The sequence below is a fragment of the Bremia lactucae genome, linkage group LG6, assembly GCF_004359215.1.
Source record: "Bremia lactucae strain SF5 linkage group LG6, whole genome shotgun sequence".
NCBI classification, from domain to species: Eukaryota; Oomycota; class Peronosporomycetes; order Peronosporales; family Peronosporaceae; genus Bremia; species Bremia lactucae.
The window spans coordinates 4,139,211-4,150,250 of NC_090615.1; positions in this window are offsets into that span (position 1 = coordinate 4,139,211).

Below are 11,040 nucleotides of genomic sequence, written 5' to 3' on the forward strand. Positions count from 1 at the left end.
GGCAATCTTGCCGAAGATGTACCTCAAACCCGAAAGAGTTTCCAGAAGAGGGGTATCCCAGCCACTTTACCAGATACTGGTATTGACCCTTACGACGGCGTCGCTTCAAAGTTTCTTCACGTGAAAACTGAAGGTTCTCTTGCGCATCAAGCAGCGCGAGAGGGGGCCGAAATCTCGACGGACGCATTTGATGATCTAAAGCACGAGGTGCAACTTCTTCGCGAGGGCCTTTCTCTATTTTGAGGTTCAAAACCGTCTTAAAATGCTGAAACCTCAGCAACCTCGTTTAGAGGGTCAGCTGGACATCCTGGTGAGGATACAGCAGTCTGCGGCACGGCCGTCTTTTTCGGCGCAAGCGCCTCCCAGTCCAAGTCGGAAGGGTTCCGATATTGCTTAAGCAAGCCGACATAGAGCACTGGGTGTGTACGCAGCTTGCTAGGAAGGTTTAGCGTGTAAACTAGACCTTTCTTTTCCACGACCGTAAATGATCTAATAAAGCCTGGGCGCAATTTGGTCTCAAAACCGCGAAAACCAAGTTAGTAATTAGAGTTTTAGCGTTTGATAAAACTCGGTCCCGACCGCGTAAGAATTTAAACCGCGAGAAACTCGCTTACTTGTTTTCGAATGGAACACTGATATTATCAAGCCTATCGGCTAATTCTCCCCCACGAAGTCCTGAGCCACGCAGTGGTCTCGTTAACGAAACGCGTGGGTGGGTGGGACCGTTGACATAGAGTGGAGTGTAGCCTGTAGAGGCATGGACAGCGTTACTTAACGCAAATTCCACCACTGGAAGCATTGAACTCCAGTCTGACACACTGCGTAAAACGTCTTCAATGACGCGATTGACACGTTCAATTCGACTATTGGTCTGCAGATGGTCCGCGGTAGACACGTCCAATCCGGTGCCACGCACTCGGAAAAATTGAATTCCAAAATTTACCCTTGGAGGTGGAGAAAAGATCTACGGCTCTGTAAGCCAGATTTATTGGTGGCCCAACTTTTTTAAATGGGTCAGCACGTACGTTCGCACATTCGAACTTTGCCAACGGGTTAGACCCTCGGCGCATGCTGCTGCACTACTGGCAAGTCTGTCCGCACCCAGAGGGTGTTGGGAGTTCATTAGTATGGATTTTGTATTCGACCTACCGAGATTCGGCCGGTAACACCGGCATAGTGGCCTTTGCTGACCGATTGAGCACAATGACTCACTCAGCGGCTGCGCGGGATACCATTGATGGTGAAGGTACAGCAAGGCTATTCATCGATGGCGTGTTTCGACAACACAGTTTGCCAGTGCAGTTATCTCTGATCAAGACCCCCGTTCTGAGATGACCACCAAGACAGTATCGTGTCCCTCAGAGGATTCGGTACTTCAAATCCACATCATGAGGAACAACGACGCTCGGGGGGTCGCAGCACTGAAGTAATAGGTCGTTTTCGATAAAAACTCAATGCAACCTTGCAAGCAAACGCGCCGACAACTTAAAACCTAATTCAGTGCTCATTAGAGCTTATACAGAGCTACACAATGTTCATTCTTGGCGTAAGCCGAACGGATTAATTCAGTAATAGGCGACATTATAGTCACTAAATAAGATTTTTTAGCTCATAATCCGGCCTGCATGAAAACGCATCAGCCAAAGCATTCTGCTTGCCAGGCTTATACTTCACCTCGAAATAGTATTCGGCGAAAAAGGAAAGCCATCGAGCCATTCTCTGTGAGAAATGAGGCGACTTAGTCGCAGTGCGTAACGACGCGTGATCTGTATATATCACAAATGCTTAGAGCCTAGCAGATGAATTCTGAATTTGAAAAGAGTATACTGCATTGTGAGTAACTCTTTGCCATGAACAGGGTTGTTCTTTCCGCAGCTTTTAAATTGTCTAGACTTAAACGCATTACACGTTCACGCCCATCATCATCTGTTCGTAACAGAGTACTACCAATGGCAAAATCCGATGCGTCACAGACGATATTATAAGGCCAATTTGGATTTAGCAGTGCCAGAATCGGGGCATGAATACGACTATCCTTAACTGCTTGAAAAGCATTATGCTCTGTGCTAGTTTAGCACATCTCCGTATTCTTTTAAGGAGATAAGATAATGGTCTATCCATGTCAGCGTAATTTCCGCTATATCTGTGTGAATAATTGGCGAGACCCAACTACTTACGCAAATCCTTTTCGTTTTTGGGAATCGACCAATCTACTATGGATTTTAACTTGGCGGGATCGGCTCTAAGGCCTCGCTTCCCAATGATGCATTCTAAGAAAGGAATTTCTTCTGCGCCAAAAATGCATTCAGATGCATTAGCATACAATTTATTTGTGCGCATACACTCGAGAACTGCTCGCAAATGGTCTATATGTTTCTTAAACTTTGCTAGGTACATTGCGCGTAGCGTCTAAGGTCTTAGACCTCCAATCGATCCATGGCTTATGGTGTTCAAGCCAGGCCATACCAAGGATGAGATCATATCTCAAATATAAATCAAGGACAATACAGCGTTCCATTCGGTGTCCTCGCCGTGGGACCGGAGATCCAGATGGCCAAGCTGTGACCCGTGATCTCTTTGAAGCGCTCTTTCACGCTAAGTGGACGGAATCGGTATTCAGTGTGAGCTTTGGATTTCGCTATCTCTGCAGCTCAAAGACATACTTGTTTCCCTATAAGGATTACCCGCTCTTGCTCTCTATCAAGCTGGTGCGTGATAATGTTGGACTCAGAATCCTGTGTCATGCGCAATGCAGTTAAGACATCGGCGGCACCACGTTCGGCGAATGGATTTGGGGCCCGCCGACGTTCATCCTCGTGAGGAGGCGTGTAAGAGCGACGCGTTTTTTCCTCGTCCTCCGATGAAGTGTGACTTTTAAGTCCACCATTCCCTCATTGTCGAGGAAGGTGCTTAGAGTCTGTGACTCACGCTTAGTTGTCATGGCACAAAGAAAAGCAAACCACAACCAAACGGTTAGCTGTTTATGTTCCAACCTCAAAGAAGAAATGAAGCGAATGTTGTCACTCGGTGTCAACAGTCTGATGGGGGAGGGTGTAATGGGGCACACATCGGTTGGTAAACCGTTGTTGTATTATATTTACTTTAGGGTAAAATACCCTTTATCCTAAAGTAAATAGTTAATTACTATAATCCCGTTAATTATGGGTAACAAATGTGGTCGCCACCAGATATGAATCTGGCAGCCGAAATGTTTTTTGAGTTAGCTAGGATTAGGATTATAGATTAAATAAAGTGCAGTTTCCCTTTTGAACTTAAAGCGTCTAGTGCCTTCCTAAGGCTTGCGCATTTATTTGTGAGAGATAGATGCCTTTCTATGGTACATACTTCCGGGCACTAGTTGCCACTTGGTTTTACGAACCCCCAAATCTCTTGATCTAGGAATTATTGAGCTTTTATAGCTTGTGCGACTCCCTGAGGTGTTAAACCCGTTAGTTCTATAGAACTAAGAGACTGTTTGAGTCTATAAGTCTTCCTCTGACTTAAGGAGCGAGGTAGCTCCGCTACACAATATATTGCATCGATTACCCGACAAATGCTCGTCGATTCTTGCGATTGTAAAGCAAAGAGCTTGAAGAATATATAAGATATTATATAAAAGTGCAAGATTGAATGAGGTTTGAGGTACATCGTGCTCCTTCGGATTGGATTCACCAAGCTTTATTGCCAGCGATCGCAAGGTAACCAACTAAGTTTTTTGTTACAGTCTTATTTTTCAACAATGCATCTCTGGTATTTAGAGATCAGACGAGATTTAAATAAATCGAGAGAAAATGCTTGCTGGGTGTATCGCAAACATGTGCACGGCTGTTTATACCCATATTGCTTGCAAAGTAATTAACATATGTAGTTGAAACTCGTTTTTTAGAGCGCGACCTAATTTGCATAAGCATAGACACCTCAATAGGTTAATGCGCTACTGAAGCGCGTTAACTGAATTGATTTGAGTCCAAAGCTGTCGGGCATGCATCGTGCTTCATCGCGTTGGAGGTACGGTTAGGCGATTAAGTCGAGTAAATGTCCATGCTGGACTTGCGCGATGATACATTCGTGGAGCGAAGCAGTTTCGACCCGGGTGACGCCAGTATGCGGGAGAAATCTATAATAAAATATATAATCAACTGCAAAACCCGTTGCACTCTTTGATTTTTTTGCGAGGGCATCAAATAATTACCGCATCTATTTTTTTCTATCTGAGACAATCCACAAGCCCAGCGTTTGTGTGTCGTGGCCAACTATGAAAGATACTTGCTGCAGCATGATTTCGGGCAAGGCGGTACGTAAACTCTTTAAGAAATCACGAGATTCCGTAATCCCCCTGTATCATAGGATTCTCTCTTCTTTCAGCCAGATAGCGACTTGCTGCAGTACACCGAGAAGAAGGTCGGACGCTTCATGGGTCAATTTTCTGCTCACCCGCCACCGCGCACTTGTACAGCCAATTGACAGAAGTTTGACGCCGACTCGCTTAAGCGTCGAGTTGTGCCCTGTCCGCTCAGTTTACGACACGGACGCTCAGTTAAACATCTTCCACGCATGCGCATCATGCTGAGTGTATCTACACCTGAGACACAGAGCCACTGGATTTACGCACTGCGCACCTGGCGCCGTCGGAATTGGAAGGACACGGCAGTGATTGCCGCCTTGAATGACGAAGATAAGGCTTTACGTGTGATTTATCACGTATCAGGTCTTTTATATAATTCCTAATGGCCAATTAAATCGTAATAAGCAGGATTACTTTTAGCCAATTAGAATACCTCAAACCTAGGTGGGGTGGGTCTAACGAAAACCTGGGGTGTTCTAGAAACTTCCTTAATTAAAAGACAACTCCACACAATAGCCGTTCTAGCCCGATCTATTGTATTGCATATGCGATTATCACCAAGTTGAACTCTACAAAGAAGAATGAATGAGAAAACTTCAAGAAATTTGCAGAAAATATCGAAAAAATTCAGTCTGACTATTAGACACTAGCATGGAAATGCACTTTTACAGAGGTGGCATCTAATGACTGGGTAAAGTGTTTATTCCCAATACTGTTAAACATAAATCTGTCTTATGCTTACTTTCTTGTATACAGTGCGCACGAAAAGTTGGGCAACCGCTTCCGCGTCCGTACTTGTCTAAGAGCGCAAGTTCGTTGTGTAAGCTCGCCTTAGGCGCTTATCAACCAATTCGCTGAACTGCGCTTAAAAGCCTCCGCCTTTATCAGTACTACACATCTTAATTTATTGTAGCCAAATTACAGCTTGCATCAGAGGCCGCTTGTCTGGTAATACTTGGTAGGTCAATTAAACACTAACTGTAAACAGGGATTATATATAGGGTAAAAACTATCGTCACTTTACTTGAAACGGGGCACCGACTTGTACTGCTTCAGTACAAGTCCCCTTTGCACTGCTTCAGTGCAAGTGGTGCCACACGTCACTTTACGTGCACTAGTACGTGTAGAGGAAGACTCTTTACAACACTTGCGTTAAAGGGGGTTGAAGGATACTGTATTTAATTTAATTAAGTTCTTCTGTTTCTATCTATTTACTACTAACTTAATTATATACTAATACAAAACATGAAATATAGTCTTATCGGTCTCTCTCTTTGCGCGCGTCCAGTGCTGACTGGACCGCGGAGCAAGTAGATATAGAGGCCTCTATTAATCAATGAATAAGCTTATTGAAAGTTACCATGTAAAGTAATAGTCCCACATTATTGTCTACCTTTTAAATAATATATTTAGTAACAACCTTTAAGTGTCAATTTAATGTAACGATACACCCCGTTACATCACCCCCCTTGAACGACAGTCACTCTGACTGTCATTGAATAGAGTGGTCACTAAAATACCACTTAAGTAAAAGATGTTGATTAGAACCATCATTTTCACTTCTATCGCATGGTTAACGGGTCCATGTGGTCAGCAAATAGTGCGGAACCTTCGGCTGCGGTACATGCAGCGGGCGATTATTATTGTCTCTTGCGGCAGACATTTCGTCTGCCGTAGTATCACCTTTCCCGCAACACAAAATGTTGTGGGTGCACGTGGTGAGTGCGGCCCCTCCTTAGCGGTCGAATATGAATGCGAGTCATACGAGATGGCCGACTCGAGGAGAGGGGAACAGTCGCCTGAACGTTTTTATCTCGATGTTTTTTTTAAGCATAGATTGTATAGTGGCAACAATAAGCGAGATAAATGCTCGTTGATGCAAGCCTGGAACGCGTTTATTCGCAATGTAAAAGACATTGGACGCGAAGCCTGGCTTCCAAAACTTAACAGGATTCGCGTTAAGTTTGAAAAACGAACTTTAACCGGTGCAAGATTTGAACTGCATCGGTTGTCTCGTGAGACAGGACTTCCATGCCTCACGTGGGGTGATCTCTGTCCGTGTTGTGTCGACAACACGAAACGAGTGGAAGGGGATGTTTATTCTCTTTCTTCGCTCTGAGGAAGAACTCGTATCACTATCGAGATAGAGGATGGGATTTACGTTTTGCAATCGATTTGCAAGCACCAGCGGCGCGTGTTTTCTGATGGACCTTCTGATCCACCGGGTGGGTCTTGTCATGCTGACGAACGAGGCTCTCAACGTCAACAGCCAGCTGGGATCGAGACTCCCAGCTGTCATGCGACGGTAAATAACCGCGCCAGCAATCAAGATATTTCGATTGCTGCCCTTTCACAACTCGGTGGTTTTCAGTGCGTCCACAAGGAAGCGTCGACCACTATGAGGGGGGAAATTAGGTGTCGGATCTAGAGTCAAAGATCGACAAACTCGACCACTACCTCCATGTATTGGAGGAGGGTCTTGATCACTAGCGTGGGGTAAGCGTCACTCGTTGGAACAGACGGACAGACTCACCATATCGAACGGTCGGAAAACCGTTCGAAAAGTGCGTACTCAATGTTAAAATACGAACGGAAGTATCACGCTTTCGTGACGAGCTATCGTCACCTCATCGCGATTTCGAGGATCTTAGGATTCGGCATGAGAATTTTTTAGACTCAACAGGAGAGTCTGGTTCGTGGTCACAAGAATCTTTTGGAGATTTTTGAGAGGGGTGGTCAGATCCGTCCGCGGAAGAAACCGCGTACTGATGGTACGGGCGGAGCCGACCAACGTAAATTGTAGGATGCATTCGCATCCTACGTTGCAGTTCTATTGTATACGCATTGCCTCTGCGATGCAGTACACGGAAAAGCCCAATGTACTTACATTTGTGACTACATGCTTAGGTTAGTTTCCCGCAGAGAGTAGTACGAGGTCATTAATTCTAAATGAAAAAACGTTTGCTCTTCCATGTTTGTCTGCTTTCCGTTTCTGGTGGTCCACTGCGTTAGCAATGGACTCCTGTACGAAACGGATTACTGATTCTCGTGCCAGCTGGAATTCCTCTGCTGACTCATTTGTTTTGCCTTTTTAAGTGCGCTTTGTGCGCACTGTCCTGGAATCTTTCTCTCTTTCGATGTCGATTGCTTCGACATCGACATCATTTGCGTCATTGGTAACTTCGACGCGTGATGAGCATGAGCCAGAAATGGCTTTGCTCGTACGAGTCCCCCATTTAAACTAGGGGATCCCTCTAATTGGGTGGGTATGCGTGGATGGCGTAGGCCATTCACGAAGCACGCTGTATGCGTTGTAGACGCATGCACCAAATTGTTGATGGCGAATTCGACCAACAGTAAAAACTCTTTCCAATTCGGATACGATTCGACGTAACCTTGAAGTATCTCTTCGAGGACGCGATTTACGCGTTCCGTCTGACCATCTGCCATCGGATGATCAGGAGTTGACAGTCAGCCGTGTTCCGAAAGATCGGGACACGGATTGCCAAAACTCCGCCGTGAACCGCGGATCTCTATCGAAGACCAGCCCCCAGGGTAAACCATGGAGTCTGAATACCGTGTCGATAAAGACACGGGCACAACCCGGAGCTGTGATTGACTCTGATACTGCGGCAAGATGTACCATCTTGCTGAATCTGTCTACAAAAACAAGGATTCCATTTTTTTGTGATCGTCTCGGGAAATCAGAAGACGAAGTTCATAGATGCGGACTGCAACATTCTGCTGGAAGTGGTAGAGGTTGGAGAGGTGCACGGGATAAAGGGCCAGGCTTCACCTATTGACACACCTCCTAAGCACTGATGTACTTGCGCACGAACTGATACTGGCGGGGCCAGTAAAAGTCGCGACTTAAGTTGAGATAAGTTTTCTCACGTCCACTATGCCCTTTTGTTGGTGCACTGTGACACTCATACATGATGCGCAAGCGCAAATCATTGTGAGTTGGGACGACGACACGTGGAGTGTCGCCGGCAACGACTGTGTAATACAGTTAGCCGTTGCGTGTTGTGTATCGATCAAAGGACGATCGATATATAGCCGGTAAATATTCAAAAGATTTATCGGATGGATTCATCAGATGATCCATTAAACGTAGAAGGTCCTTATCCTCTGCGTATGCTTTCTTAGTGTCATCAAACAAAGTTTATGAGGGGACGCTTGAAATGATTGTTGCAACAGTGGGAATATTCTCGCAGTTAGAATGCGCAGTCGGCTCGAAATCTAGTCGGCGTGATAACGCATCAGCGACGACGTTAAGTCGTCCTGGTTTATATTCCACGAAGAAATTATACTCCGCGAAGAAGGATAGCCACCTCGCCATTCTTTGCGAGAGGTGTGGGCTGTTTACGGCCGTGCGTAATGACGCATGGTCCGTATTTACGATGAACGGTCTATCTCCGAGAAGATAGACCCTAACTTTAGCCAGTGCATATTTCATGGCAAAGCGTTCCTTGTCATGCACTGGGTTATTGCGATCAGCAGGTTGCAGCTGACTCGATTGGTAACAGACGACGCGCTCCGCGCCGTCTATATCGAATTACATTAACGCACAGCCGATTGCGAAATTGTTGGCGTCACAGACCACGTGGAATGGTATGTCATGATCTGCAATCGCCAAGATGGGCAATTACATCAAGCTTTGCTTGATGCCCTCAAATAAACGCTGATAAAAAATTAGCGTTTTCTAACCATTTATCGTCTTTTTTCAAGAGACAAGAGAGATGAACTGTCATCTCGGCATAATTGCTGGAGTACTTGTGCAAGTACGTCGCTAGCCCAAGGAACTTTCTAAGTCCCTTGACATCGACCGGAACTGGCCAGTCAATAATTGCCTTGATCTTTTCGGGATCAGGGCGCACGCCGTGTTTATCGACGATGCACCCAAGAAGTGGTATTTCACTTGCAGCGCATATACACTTCTTGAGATTTGTGTACAATTTATGCTTTCGCATAAGTGTAAGTACCTGACGAACGTGAGTTTATGAACTTCCACGTCCGTCTTCCCGTCCATGACCCGGCTATGGACGAATACATCGTCAGAATAACTCGGTGCGAATTCTCGCACCGGTCTCGACAGATTCGTTACGCTTTTGTTGAATGTTGTAGGGGCGTTACTAAGCCCCTGTGGCATTACTAGCCATTCCCTGAACATCCCACTGGGAGTGCTCTCTGCTGTGTATGGGATGTCCCGTTCACGCAAAAGGTTCTATTCTCTGATTTTGCCAGTTGTTTTTCTAAATCAAATTATCTGAAAGGTAGAGAATATTTGGAGAATCTTAGTTTACATGGTAATATTCTAAAATCTTATACATTGGTAGATATAGACCATTATATCTACTTTCGCCGCGGTCCAATCAGCGCTGGACGCGCGCAAAGAGAAAGACAGGTAAGACTTTAATACATGTTTCGTATTAGTTTATAATAAAGTTAGTATTAAGTAGAAAGACAAGAAGAGCTTAACTATATTAATACAGTTTTTATTAACCCTCTTTAAAGCAAGTGTTTTGAAGAGAGTCTTCCTCTGCACGTACTAGTGCACGTGAAGTGACGTGAGGCACCACTCGCACTGAGGCAGTGCGAAGTGGACTTGTACTGAAGCAGTACAAGTCAGTAGTGCCCATTTCACCTGGTAGCACTTTGTAGTCCGTCCAAATACCATAGTTCCGTCATCTAACATGGACACATTAGATGATAATGGAAATAGGCATCACGTTTTGCGTGATAGCTACTCCTTTCTTAGTGACATTTAAAAGAGTGCGGTCGAACGAACGAGTTCGACCGTAGGTAACGATGCCATCTTGGCCATGCTGTCCGGTTTGGACAGAGATACCCTCCATTCAGCCATCGCCAAGTTCATACAACATGAACTTGATGAGGCAAAGAAGGAGGTAGCCTTGCTTAATCAGCAAGGCTCTCAACAGGCAGAACTGTTGAGGTAACAACAGGTACAGACCCCTGTACCTGGGATGACGCGCGTCGTTCCGAAACCTGAAAGATTGACATCTCAAAGTATAGGGGAGTCGAAGAAGACTCCCTCTTAAGATGATTTGTCGAGCTGAACGATGCCATAAGGGCTCGTCACATCGTCGACGAGCAAATGCAAGTCGCATTTGCTCAGTCAAAATTGGCAGGTCGTGCCAAAATTGGGCACTAGGCCCATATGTCTTTGAGTCGATAGAGGTTTTATGAGCCCGGCTCAAACAGACGTTTGAACCGCCTAGGGCTGAGTTCAGAGCTCGATCGGAGCCTCTGAAACTCAAGCAAGGCAAGCGTGATGTTCACGCTTATGCCTAGCACATACAACTCTTAGAGATCTACATCACAAACAACCCAGTTCATGAACACACGTTGATTACGGTGTTCATGCAAGGTCCTACGGATGGTCCAGTAAAGACCCACCTGTTCCGCTTGGAACTGGATACGCTTGAAGAAGCAATATCCGTTGCGGAACAGGAGGACTTTAGCTTGAGACAGGCTCAAGCTAGTTCATCATCATATCGTCCTCCAAGACGACACGAACTGGGAGGTCCAGAACCTGTGGATATATCCCAGGAAGAAACCGAGACATTGAATGTCTTGGTTAATGACGGATCAAGAGTAGGCGCTTATACTCTTGATCTGTATGCGCCTCCGAAGTTAACTTCGGAGATAACTCAATTACCAACCCTAGAACC